The sequence below is a fragment of the Microchirus variegatus genome (genome assembly GCF_963457635.1).
Source record: "Microchirus variegatus genome assembly, chromosome: 16".
NCBI classification, from domain to species: domain Eukaryota; kingdom Metazoa; phylum Chordata; class Actinopteri; order Pleuronectiformes; family Soleidae; genus Microchirus; species Microchirus variegatus.
The window spans coordinates 6662888-6677818 of NC_139817.1; positions in this window are offsets into that span (position 1 = coordinate 6662888).

Consider the following 14931-nt stretch of genomic DNA (forward strand, 5'->3'; position numbering starts at 1 on the left):
TGTCCAAAATTTGACAAAAAGTTATACTATAGTATGTGGTCCAGAATTGAACAAAAAAGTCATACTTTAGTAAGTCGTCCAAAATTGAACAGAAAAGTCATACTTTAGTATGTCATCCAAAATTTAACAGAAAAGTCTTACTATAGTATGTGGTCCAGAATTGAACAGAAAAGTCATACTTTAGTATGTCGTCCAAAATCTGACAAAAAAGTCATACTTTAGTATGTCATCCAAAATTTGACAAAAAAGTCATACTTTAGTATGTCGTCCAAAATTTGACAAAAAGTTATACTATAGTATGTGGTCCAGAATTGAACAGAAAAGTCATACTTTAGTATGTCGTCCAAAATTTGACAAAAAAGTCATACTTTAGTATGTCGTCCAAAATTTGACAAAAAAGTCATGCTTTAGTATGTCGTCCAAATTTTGACAAAAAAATCATACTTTAGTATGTAGTCCAAAATTGAACAGAAAAGTCATACTTTAGTATGTCGTCCAAAATTTGACAAAAAAGTCATACTTTAGTATGTCGTCCAAAATTTGACAAAAAAGTCATACTTTAGTATGTCGTCCAAAATTTGACAAAAAGTTATACTATAGTATGTGGTCCAGAATTGAACAAAAAAGTCATACTTTAGTATGTCTTCCAAAATTGAACAGAAAAGTCATACTTTAGTATGTCATCCAAAATTTAACAGAAAAGTCTTACTAAAGTATGTGGTCCAGAATTGAACAGAAAAGTCATACTTTAGTATGTCGTCCAAAATCTGACAAAAAAGTCATACTTTAGTATGTCGTCCAAAATTTGACAAAAAAGTCATACTTTAGTATGTCGTCCAAAATTTGACAAAAAAGTCATACTTTAGTATGTCGTCCAAAATTTGACAAAAAAGTCATACTTTAGTATGTCGTCCAAAATTTGACAAAAAAGTCATACATTAGTATGTCGTCCAAAATTTGACAAAAAAGTCATACTTTAGTATGTCGTCCAGAATTGAACAAAAAAGTCATACTTAAGTATGTCGTCCAAAATTGAACAGAAAAGTCATACTTTAGTATGTCATTCAAAATTGAACAGAAAAGTCTTACTTTAGTATGTGGTCCAGAATTGAACAGAAAAGTCATACTTTAGTATGTCGTCCAAAATTTGACAAAAAAGTCATACTTTAGTATGTCGTCCAAAATTTGGCAAAAAAGTCATACTTTAGTATGTCGTCCAAAATTTGACAAAAAAGTCATACTTTAGTATGTCGTCCAAAATTTGACAAAGAAGTCATACTTTAGTATGTCGTCCAAAATTTGACAAAAAAGTCATACTTTAGTATGTCGTCCAAAATTTGACAAAAAAGTCATACTTTAGTATGTCGTCCAAAATTTGACAAAAAAGTCATACTTTAGTATGTCGTCCAAAATTTGACAAAAAAGTCATACATTAGTATGTCGTCCAAAATTTGACAAAAAAGTCATACTTTAGTATGTCGTCCAAAATGAGACAAAAAAGTCATACTTTAGTATGTCATCAAAAATTTGACAAAAAAGTCATACTTTAGTATGTCATCCAAAATGAGACAAAAAAGTCTTACTATAATATGTGGTCCAGAATTGAACAGAAAAGTCATACTTTAGTATGTCGTCCAAAATTTGACAAAAAAGTCATACTTTAGTATGTCGTCCAAAATTTGACAAAAAAGTCATACATTAGTATGTCGTCCAAAATTTGACAAAAAAGTCATACTTTAGTATGTCGTCCAAAATGAGACAAAAAAGTCATACTTTAGTATGTCGTCCAAAATTTGACAAAAAAGTCATACTTTAGTATGTCATCCAAAATGAGACAAAAAAGTCTTACTATAGTATGTGGTCCAGAATTGAACAGAAAAGTCATACTGTAGTATGTCGTCCAAAATTTGACAAAAAAGTCATACTTTAGTATGTCGTCCAAAATTTGACAAAAAAGTCATGCTTTAGTATGTCGTCCAAAATTTGACAAAAAGTTATACTATAGTATGTGGTCCAGAATTGAACAAAAAAGTCATACTTTAGTATGTCTTCCAAAATTGAAAAGAAAAGTCATACTTTAGTATGTCATCCAAAATTAAACAGAAAAGTCTTACTATAGTATGTGGTCCAGAATTGAACAGAAAAGTCATACTTTAGTATGTCGTCCAAAATCTGACAAAAAAGTCATACTTTAGTATGTCGTCCAAAATTTGACAGAAAAGTCATACTTTAGTATGTCGTCCAAAATTTGACAAAAAGTTATACTTTAGTATGTGGTCCAGAATTGAACAAAAAAGTCATACTTTAGTATGTCATCCAAAATTTAACAGAAAAGTCTTACTATAGTATGTCGTCCAGAATTGAACAGAAAAGTCATACTTTAGTATGTCGTCCAAAATCTGACAAAAAAGTCATACTTTAGTATGTCGTCCAAAATTTGACAAAAAAGTCATACTTTAGTATGTCGTCCAAAATTTGACAAAAAGTTATACTATAGTATGTGGTCCAGAATTGAACAAAAAAGTCAAACTTAAGTATGTCGTCCAAAATTGAACAGAAAAGTCATACTTTAGTATGTCATTCAAAATTGAACAGAAAAGTCTTACTTTAGTATGTGGTCCAGAATTGAACAGAAAAGTCATACTTTAGTATGTCGTCCAAAATTTGACAAAAAAGTCATACTTTAGTATGTCGTCCAAAATTTGGCAAAAAAGTCATACTTTAGTATGTCGTCCAAAATTTGACAAAAAAGTCATACTTTAGTATGTCGTCCAAAATTTGACAAAAAAGTCATACTTTAGTATGTCGTCCAAAATGAGACAAAAAAGTCATACTTTAGTATGTCATCAAAAATGTGACAAAAAAGTCATACTTTAGTATGTCATCCAAAATGAGACAAAAAAGTCTTACTATAATATGTGGTCCAGAATTGAACAGAAAAGTCATACTTTAGTATGTCGTCCAAAATTTGACAAAAAAGTCATACTTTAGTATGTCGTCCAAAATTTGACAAAAAAGTCATGCTTTAGTATGTCGTCCAAAATTTGACAAAAAGTTATACTATAGTATGTGGTCCAGAATTGAACAAAAAAGTCATACTTTAGTATGTCTTCCAAAATTGAACAGAAAAGTCATACTTTAGTATGTCGTCCAAAATTAAACAGAAAAGTCTTACTGTAGTATGTGGTCCAGAATTGAACAGAAAAGTCATACTTTAGTATGTCGTCCAAAATCTGACAAAAAAGTCATACTTTAGTATGTCGTCCAAAATTTGACAGAAAAGTCATACTTTAGTATGTCGTCCAAAATTTGACAAAAAGTTATACTATAGTATGTGGTCCAGAATTGAACAAAAAAGTCATACTTTAGTATGTCATCCAAAATTTAACAGAAAAGTCTTGCTATAGTATGTGGTCCAGAATTGAACAGAAAAGTCATACTTTAGTATGTCGTCCAAAATCTGACAAAAAAGTCATACTTTAGTATGTCGTCCAAAATTTGACAAAAAAGTCATACTTTAGTATGTCGTCCAAAATTTGACAAAAAGTTATACTATAGTATGTGGTCCAGAATTGAACAAAAAAGTCATACTTAAGTATGTCGTCCAAAATTGAACAGAAAAGTCATACTTTAGGATGTCATTCAAAATTGACCAGAAAAGTCTTACTTTAGTATGTGGTCCAGAATTGAACAGAAAAGTAATACTTTAGTATGTCGTCCAAAATTTGACAAAAAAGTCATATTTTAGTATGTCGTCCAAAATTTGACAAAAAAGTCATACTTTAGTATGTCGTCCAAAATTTGACAAAAAAGTCATACTTTAGTATGTCGTCCAAAATTTGACAAAAAAGTCATACTTTAGTATGTCGTCCAAAATTTGACAAAAAAGTCATACTTTAGTATGTCGTCCAAAATTTGACAAAAAAGTCATACTTTAGTATGTCTTCCAAAATTTGACAAAAAAGTCATACTTTAGTATGTCGTCCAAAATTTGACAAAAAAGTCATACTTTAGTATGTCGTCCAAAATTTGACAAAAAGTTATACTTTAGTATGTCTTCCAAAATTGAAAAGAAAAGTCATACTTTAGTATGTCATCCAAAATTAAACAGAAAAGTCTTACTATAGTATGTGGTCCAGAATTGAACAGAAAAGTCATACTTTAGTATGTCGTCCAAAATCTGACAAAAAAGTCATACTTTAGTATGTCGTCCAAAATTTGACAGAAAAGTCATACTTTAGTATGTCGTCCAAAATTTGACAAAAAGTTATACTTTAGTATGTGGTCCAGAATTGAACAAAAAAGTCATACTTTAGTATGTCATCCAAAATTTAACAGAAAAGTCTTACTATAGTATGTCGTCCAGAATTGAACAGAAAAGTCATACTTTAGTATGTCGTCCAAAATCTGACAAAAAAGTCATACTTTAGTATGTCGTCCAAAATTTGACAAAAAAGTCATACTTTAGTATGTCGTCCAAAATTTGACAAAAAGTTATACTATAGTATGTGGTCCAGAATTGAACAAAAAAGTCAAACTTAAGTATGTCGTCCAAAATTGAACAGAAAAGTCATACTTTAGTATGTCATTCAAAATTGAACAGAAAAGTCTTACTTTAGTATGTGGTCCAGAATTGAACAGAAAAGTAATACTTTAGTATGTCGTCCAAAATTTGACAAAAAAGTCATACTTTAGTATGTCGTCCAAAATTTGGCAAAAAAGTCATACTTTAGTATGTCGTCCAAAATTTGACAAAAAAGTCATACTTTAGTATGTCGTCCAAAATTTGACAAAAAAGTCATACTTTAGTATGTCGTCCAAAATTTGACAAAAAAGTCATACTTTAGTATGTCGTCCAAAATTTGACAAAAAAGTCATACTTTAGTATGTCGTCCAAAATTTGACAAAAAAGTCATACATTAGTATGTCGTCCAAAATTTGACAAAAAAGTCATACTTTAGTATGTCGTCCAAAATGAGACAAAAAAGTCATACTTTAGTATGTCATCAAAAATTTGACAAAAAAGTCATACTTTAGTATGTCATCCAAAATGAGACAAAAAAGTCTTACTATAATATGTGGTCCAGAATTGAACAGAAAAGTCATACTTTAGTATGTCGTCCAAAATTTGACAAAAAAGTCATACTTTAGTATGTCGTCCAAAATTTGACAAAAAAGTCATACTTTAGTATGTCGTCCAAAATTTGACAAAAAAGTCATACTTTAGTATGTCATCCAAAATGAGACAAAAAAGTCTTACTATAGTATGTGGTCCAGAATTGAACAGAAAAGTCATACTGTAGTATGTCGTCCAAAATTTGACAAAAAAGTCATACTTTAGTATGTCGTCCAAAATTTGACAAAAAAGTCATGCTTTAGTATGTCGTCCAAAATTTGACAAAAAGTTATACTATAGTATGTGGTCCAGAATTGAACAAAAAAGTCATACTTTAGTATGTCTTCCAAAATTGAACAGAAAAGTCATACTTTAGTATGTCATCCAAAATTAAACAGAAAAGTCTTACTGTAGTATGTGGTCCAGAATTGAACAGAAAAGTCATACTTTAGTATGTCGTCCAAAATCTGACAAAAAAGTCATACTTAAGTATGTCGTCCAAAATTTGACAGAAAAGTCATACTTTAGTATGTCGTCCAAAATTTGACAAAAAGTTATACTATAGTATGTGGTCCAGAATTGAACAAAAAAGTCATACTTTAGTATGTCATCCAAAATTTAACAGAAAAGTCTTGCTATAGTATGTGGTCCAGAATTGAACAGAAAAGTCATACTTTAGTATGTCGTCCAAAATCTGACAAAAAAGTCATACTTTAGTATGTCGTCCAAAATTTGACAAAAAAGTCATACTTTAGTATGTCGTCCAAAATTTGACAAAAAGTAATACTATAGTATGTGGTCCAGAATTGAACAAAAAAGTCATACTTAAGTATGTCGTCCAAAATTGAACAGAAAAGTCATACTTTAGTATGTCATTCAAAATTGACCAGAAAAGTCTTACTTTAGTATGTGGTCCAGAATTGAACAGAAAAGTAATACTTTAGTATGTCGTCCAAAATTTGACAAAAAAGTCATACTTTAGTATGTCGTCCAAAATTTGACAAAAAAGTCATACTTTAGTATGTCGTCCAAAATTTGGCAAAAAAGTCATACTTTAGTATGTCGTCCAAAATTTGGCAAAAAAGTCATACTTTAGTATGTCGTCCAAAATTTGACAAAAAGTCATACTTTAGTATGTCGTCCAAAATTTGACAAAAAAGTCATACTTTAGTATGTCGTCCAAAATTTGACAAAAAAGTCATACTTTAGTATGTCGTCCAAAATTTGACAAAAAAGTCATACTTTAGTATGTCGTCCAAAATTTGACAAAAAAGTCATACTTTAGTATGTCGTCCAAAATTTGACAAAAAGTTATACTATAGTATGTGGTCCAGAATTGAACAAAAAAGTAATACTTTAGTATGTCATCCAAAATTTAACAGAAAAGTCTTACTATAGTATGTGGTCCAGAATTGAACAGAAAAGTCATACTTTAGTATGTCGTCCAAAATCTGACAAAAAAGTCATACTTTAGTATGTCGTCCAAAATTTGACAAAAAAGTCATACTTTAGTATGTCGTCCAAAATTTGACAAAAAGTTATACTATAGTATGTGGTCCAGAATTGAACAAAAAAGTCATACTTTAGTATGTCGTCCAAAATTTGACAAAAAAGTCATACTTTAGTATGTCGTCCAAAATTTGACAAAAAAGTCATACTTTAGTATGTCGTCCAAAATTTGACAAAAAAAGTCATACTTTAGTATGTCGTCCAAAATTTGACAAAAAAGTCATACTTTAGTATGTCGTCCAAAATTTGACAAAAAAGTCATACTTTAGTATGTCGTCCAAAATTTGACAAAAAAGTCATACTTTAGTATGTCTTCCAAAATTTGACAAAAAAGTCATACTTTAGTATGTCGTCCAAATTTTGACAAAAAAATCATACTTTAGTATGTCGTCCAAAATTGAACAGAAAAGTCATACTTTAGTATGTCGTCCAAAATTTGACAAAAAAGTCATACTTTAGTATGTCGTCCAAAATTTGACAAAAAGTTATACTATAGTATGTGGTCCAGAATTGAACAAAAAAGTCATACTTTAGTATGTCGTCCAAAATTGAACAGAAAAGTCATACTTTAGTATGTCATCTAAAATTTAACAGAAAAGTCTTACTATAGTATGTGGTCCAGAATTGAACAGAAAAGTCATACTTTAGTATGTCCTCCAAAATCTGACAAAAAAGTCATACTTTAGTATGTCATCCAAAATTTGACAAAAAAGTCATACTTTAGTATGTCGTCCAAAGTTTGACAAACAGTTATACTATAGTATGTGGTCCAGAATTGAACAGAAAAGTCATACTTTAGTATGTCGTCCAAAATTTGACAAAAAAGTCATACTCTAGTATGTCGTCCAAAATTTGACAAAAAAGTCATGCTTTAGTATGTCGTCCAAATTTTGACAAAAAAATCATACTTTACTATGTCGTCCAAAATTGAACAGAAAAGTCATACTTTAGTATGTCGTCCAAAATTTGACAAAAAAGTCATACTTTAGTATGTCGTCCAAAATTTGACAAAAAAGTCATACTTTAGTATGTCTTCCAAAATTTGACAAAAAGTTATAATATAGTATGTGGTCCAGAATTGAACAAAAAAGTCATACTTTAGTATGTCATCCAAAATTTAACAGAAAAGTCTTACTATAGTATGTCGTCCAAAATTGAACAGAAAAGTCATACTTTAGTATGTCGTCAAATTTGACAAAAAAGTCATACTTTAGTATGTCATCCAAAATGAGACAAAAAAGTCTTACTATAATATGTGGTCCAGAATTGAACAGAAAAGTCATACTTTAGTATGTCGTCCAAAATTTGACAAAAAAGTCATACTTAAGTATGTCGTTCAAAATTTGACAAAAAAGTCATACTTTAGTATGTCGTCCAAAATTTGACAAAAAAGTCATACTTTAGTATGTCATCCAAAATGACACAAAAAAGTCTTACTATAGTATGTGGTCCAGAATTGAACAGAAAAGTCATACTTTAGTATGTCGTCCAAAATTTGACAAAAAAGTCATACTTTAGTATGTCGTCCAAAATTTGACAAAAAAGTCATGCTTTAGTATGTCGTCCAAATTTTGACAAAAAAATCATTCCTTAGTATGTCGTCCAAAATTGAACAGAAAAGTCATACTTTAGTATGTCGTCCAAAATTTGACAAAAACAGTCATACTTTAGTATGTCGTCCAAAATTTGACAAAAAAGTCATACTTTAGTATGTCGTCCAAAATTTGACAAAAAGTTATACTATAGTATGTGGTCCAGAATTGAACAAAAAAGTCATACTTTAGTATGTGTTCCAAAATTGAACAGAAAAGTCTTACTATAGGATGTGGTCCAGAATTGAACAGAAAAGTCATACTTTAGTTTGTCGTCCAAAATCTGACAAAAAAGTCATACTTTAGTATGTCGTCCAAAATTTAACAAAAAAGTCATACTTTAGTATGTCGTCCAAAATTTGACAAAAAGTTATACTATAGTATGTGGTCCAGAATTGAACAAAAAAGTCATACTTTAGTATGTCGTCCAAAATTTGACAAAAAAGTCATACTTTAGTATGTCGTCCAAAATTTGACAAAAAAGTCATACTTTAGTATGTCGTCCAAAATTTGACAAAAAGTTATACTATAGTATGTGGTCCAGAATTGAACAAAAAAGTAATACTTTAGTATGTCATCCAAAATTTAACAGAAAAGTCTTACTATAGTATGTGGTCCAGAATTGAACAGAAAAGTCATACTTTAGTATGTCGTCCAAAATCTGACAAAAAAGTCATACTTTAGTATGTCGTCCAAAATTTGACAAAAAAGTCATACTTTAGTATGTCGTCCAAAATTTGACAAAAAGTTATACTATAGTATGTGGTCCAGAATTGAACAAAAAAGTCATACTTTAGTATGTCGTCCAAAATTTGACAAAAAAGTCATACTTTAGTATGTCGTCCAAAATTTGACAAAAAAGTCATACTTTAGTATGTCGTCCAAAATTTGACAAAAAAAGTCATACTTTAGTATGTCGTCCAAAATTTGACAAAAAAGTCATACTTTAGTATGTCGTCCAAAATTTGACAAAAAAGTCATACTTTAGTATGTCGTCCAAAATTTGACAAAAAAGTCATACTTTAGTATGCCTTCCAAAATTTGACAAAAAAGTCATACTTTAGTATGTCGTCCAAATTTTGACAAAAAAATCATACTTTAGTATGTCGTCCAAAATTGAACAGAAAAGTCATACTTTAGTATGTCGTCCAAAATTTGACAAAAAAGTCATACTTTAGTATGTCGTCCAAAATTTGACAAAAAGTTATACTATAGTATGTGGTCCAGAATTGAACAAAAAAGTCATACTTTAGTATGTCGTCCAAAATTGAACAGAAAAGTCATACTTTAGTATGTCATCTAAAATTTAACAGAAAAGTCTTACTATAGTATGTGGTCCAGAATTGAACAGAAAAGTCATACTTTAGTATGTCCTCCAAAATCTGACAAAAAAGTCATACTTTAGTATGTCATCCAAAATTTGACAAAAAAGTCATACTTTAGTATGTCGTCCAAAGTTTGACAAACAGTTATACTATAGTATGTGGTCCAGAATTGAACAGAAAAGTCATACTTTAGTATGTCGTCCAAAATTTGACAAAAAAGTCATACTCTAGTATGTCGTCCAAAATTTGACAAAAAAGTCATGCTTTAGTATGTCGTCCAAATTTTGACAAAAAAATCATACTTTAGTATGTCGTCCAAAATTGAACAGAAAAGTCATACTTTAGTATGTCGTCCAAAATTTGACAAAAAAGTCATACTTTAGTATGTCGTCCAAAATTTGACAAAAAAGTCATACTTTAGTATGTCTTCCAAAATTTGACAAAAAGTTATAATATAGTATGTGGTCCAGAATTGAACAAAAAAGTCATACTTTAGTATGTCATCCAAAATTTAACAGAAAAGTCTTACTATAGTATGTCGTCCAAAATTGAACAGAAAAGTCATACTTTAGTATGTCGTCAAATTTGACAAAAAAGTCATACTTTAGTATGTCATCCAAAATGAGACAAAAAAGTCTTACTATAATATGTGGTCCAGAATTGAACAGAAAAGTCATACTTTAGTATGTCGTCCAAAATTTGACAAAAAAGTCATACTTAAGTATGTCGTTCAAAATTTGACAAAAAAGTCATACTTTAGTATGTCGTCCAAAATTTGACAAAAAAGTCATACTTTAGTATGTCATCCAAAATGACACAAAAAAGTCTTACTATAGTATGTGGTCCAGAATTGAACAGAAAAGTCATACTTTAGTATGTCGTCCAAAATTTGACAAAAAAGTCATACTTTAGTATGTCGTCCAAAATTTGACAAAAAAGTCATGCTTTAGTATGTCGTCCAAATTTTGACAAAAAAATCATTCCTTAGTATGTCGTCCAAAATTGAACAGAAAAGTCATACTTTAGTATGTCGTCCAAAATTTGACAAAAACAGTCATACTTTAGTATGTCGTCCAAAATTTGACAAAAAAGTCATACTTTAGTATGTCGTCCAAAATTTGACAAAAAGTTATACTATAGTATGTGGTCCAGAATTGAACAAAAAAGTCATACTTTAGTATGTGTTCCAAAATTGAACAGAAAAGTCTTACTATAGGATGTGGTCCAGAATTGAACAGAAAAGTCATACTTTAGTTTGTCGTCCAAAATCTGACAAAAAAGTCATACTTTAGTATGTCGTCCAAAATTTAACAAAAAAGTCATACTTTAGTATGTCGTCCAAAATTTGACAAAAAGTTATACTATAGTATGTGGTCCAGAATTGAACAAAAAAGTCATACATTAGTATGTGTTCCAAAATTGAACAGAAAAGTCATACTTTAGTATGTCATCCAAAATTTAACAGAAAAGACTTACTATAGGATGTGGTCCAGAATTGAACAGAAAAGTCATACTTTAGTATGTCGTCCAAAATCTGACAAAAAAGTCATACTTTAGTATGTCGTTCAAAATTTGACAAAAAAGTCATACTTGAGTATGTCGTCCAAAATTTGACAAAAAGTTATACTATAGTATGTGGTCCAGAATTGAACAAAAAAGTCATACTTTAGTATGTGTTCCAAAATTGAACAGAAAAGTCTTACTATAGGATGTGGTCCAGAATTGAACAGAAAAGTCATACTTTAGTTTGTCGTCCAAAATCTGACAAAAAAGTCATACTTTAGTATGTCGTCCAAAATTTAACAAAAAAGTCATACTTTAGTATGTCGTCCAAAATTTGACAAAAAGTTATACTATAGTATGTGGTCCAGAATTGAACAAAAAAGTCATACTTTAGTATGTGTTCCAAAATTGAACAGAAAAGACATACTTTAGTATGTCATCCAAAATTTAACAGAAAAGTCTTACTATAGGATGTGGTCCAGAATTGAACAAAAAAGTCTTACTTTAGTATGTCGTTCAAAATTGAACAGAAAAGTCATACTTTAGTATGTCGTCCAAAATTTGACAAAAAAGTCATACTTTAGTATGTCGTCCAAAATTTGACAAAAAATTCATGCTTTAGTATGTCGTCCAAATTTTGACAAAAAAATCATTCCTTAGTATGTCGTCCAAAATTGAACAGAAAAGTCATACTTTAGTATGTCGTCCAAAATTTGACAAAAAAGTCATACTTTAGTATGTCGTCCAAAATCTGACAAAAAGTTATACTATAGTTTGTGGTCCAGAATTGAACAAAAAAGTCATACTTTAGTATGTGTTCCAAAATTGAACAGAAAAGTCTTACTATAGGATGTGGTCCAGAATTGAACAGAAAAGTCATACTTTAGTTTGTCGTCCAAAATCTGACAAAAAAGTCATACTTTAGTATGTCGTCCAAAATTTGACAAAAAAGTCATACTTTAGTATGTCGTCCAAAATTTGACAAAAAGTTATACTATAGTATGTGGTCCAGAATTGAACAAAAAAGTCATACTTTAGTATGTCGTTCAAAATTGAACAGAAAAGTCATACTTTAGTATGTCGTCCAAAATCTGACAAAAAAGTCATACTTTAGTATGTCGTCCAAAATTGAACAGAAAAGTCATACTTTAGTATGTCGTCCAAAATTTGACAAAAAAGTCATACTTAAGTATGTCGTCCAAAATTTGACAAAAAAGTCATACTTTAGTATGTCGTCCAAAATTTGACAAAAAGTTATACTATAGTATGTGGTCCAGAATTGAACAAAAAAGTCATACTTTAGTATGTCGTCCAAAATCTTACAAAAAAGTCATACTTTAGTATGTCGTTCAAAATTTGACAAAAAAGTCATACTTTAGTATGTCGTCCAAAATTTGACAAAAAGTTATACTATAGTATGTGGTCCAGAATTGAACAAAAAAGTCTTACTTTAGTATGTCGTTCAAAATTGAACAGAAAAGTCATACTTTAGTATGTCATCCAAAATTTAACAGAAAAGTCTTACTATAGTATGTGGTCCAGAATTGAACAGAAAAGTCATACTTTAGTATGTCGTCCAAAATTTGACAAAAAAGTCATACTTTAGTATGTCGTCCAAAATTTGACAAAAAAGTCATACTTTAGTATGTCGTCCAAAATTTGACAAAAATGTCATACTTTAGTATGTCGTCCAAAAATTTGACAAAAAAGTCATACTTTAGTATGTCGTCCAAAATTTGACAAAAAAATCATAATTAGTATGTCGCCCAAAATTGAACAGAAGAGTCATACTTTAGTATGTCGTCCAAAATTTGTCAAAAAAGTCAGACTTTAGTATGTCGTCCAAAATTTGACAAAAAAGTCATACTTCAGTATGTCGTCCAAAATTTGACAAAAAGTTATACTATAGTATGTGGTCCAGAATTGAACAAAAAAGTCATACTTTAGTATGTCATCCAAAATTTAACAGAAAAGTCATACTTTAGTATGTCATCCAAAATTTAACAGAAAAGTCTTACTAAAGTATGTGGTCCAGAATTGAACAGAAAATTCATACTTTAGTATGTCGTCCAAAATCTGACAAAAAAGTCATACTTTAGTATGTCGTCCAAAATTTGACAAAAAAGTCATACTTCAGTATGTCGTCCAAAATTTGACAAAAAGTTATACTATAGTATGTGGTCCAGAATTGAACAAAAAAGTCATACTTTAAGTATATCGTCCAAAATTTAACAGAAAAGTCATACTTTAGTATGTCATCCAAAATTTAACAGAAAAGTCTTACTATAGTATGTGGTCCAGAATTGAACAGAAAAGTCATACTTTAGTATGTCGTCCAAAATTTGACAAAAAAGTCATACTTTAGTATGTCGTCCAAAATTTGACAAAAAAGTCATACTTTAGTATGTCGTCCAAAATTTGACAAAAAAGTCATACTTTAGTATGTCGTCCAAAATTTGACAAAAAAGTCACACTTTAGTATGTCGTCCAAAATTTGACAAAAAAGTCATACTTTAGTATGTCATCCAAAATGAGACAAAAAAGTCTTACTATAGTATGTGGTCCAGAATTGAACAGAAAAGTCATACTTTAGTATGTCGTCCAAAATTTGACAAAAAAGTCATACTTTAGTATGTCGTCCAAAATTTGACAAAAAAGTCATGCTTTAGTAGATCGTCCAAATTTTGACATAAAAATCATTCCTTAGTATGTCGTCCAAAATTGAACAGAAAAGTCATACTTTAGTATGTCGTCCAAAATTTGACAAAAAAGTCATACTTTAGTATGTCGTCCAAAATCTGACAAAAAGTTATACTATAGTTTGTGGTCCAGAATTGAACAAAAAAGTCATACTTTAGTATGTGTTCCAAAATTGAACAGAAAAGTCTTACTATAGGATGTGGTCCAGAATTGAACAGAAAAGTCATACTTTAGTTTGTCGTCCAAAATCTGACAAAAAAGTCATACTTTAGTATGTCGTCCAAAATTTGACAAAAAAGTCATACTTTAGTATGTCGTCCAAAATTTGACAAAAAGTTATACTATAGTATGTGGTCCAGAATTGAACAAAAAAGTCTTACTTTAGTATGTCGTTCAAAATTGAACAGAAAAGTCATACTTTAGTATGTCGTCCAAAATCTGACAAAAAAGTCATACTTTAGTATGTCGTCCAAAATTGAACAGAAAAGTCATACTTTAGTATGTCGTCCAAAATTTGACAAAAAGTTATACTATAGTATGTGGTCCAGAATTGAACAAAAAAGTCATACTTTAGTATGTGTTCCAAAATTGAACAGAAAAGTCATACTTTAGTATGTCGTCCAAAATTGAACAGAAAAGTCATACTTTAGTATGTCGTCCAAAATTTGACAAAAAGTTATACTATAGTATGTGGTCCAGAATTGAACAAAAAAGTCATACTTTAGTATGTGTTCCAAAATTGAACAGAAAAGTCATACTTTAGTATGTCATCCAAAATTTAACAGAAAAGTCTTACTATAGGATGTGGTCCAGAATTGAACAGAAAAGTCATACTATAGTATGTGGTCCAGAATTGAACAAAAAAGTCATAATTTAGTATGTCGTCCAAAATTGAACAGAAAAGTCATACTTTAGTATGTCATCCAAAATTTAACAGAAAAGTCTTACTATAGGATGTGGTCCAGAATTGAACAGAAAAGTCATACTTTAGTATGTCGTCCAAAATCTTACAAAAAAGTCATACTTTAGTATGTCGTTCAAAATTTGACAAAAAAGTCATACTTTAGTATGTCGTCCAAAATTTGACAAAAAGTTATACTATAGTATGTGGTCCAGAATTGAACAAAAAAGTCATACTTTAGTATGTCATCCAAAATTTAACAGAAAAGTCATACTTTAGTATGTC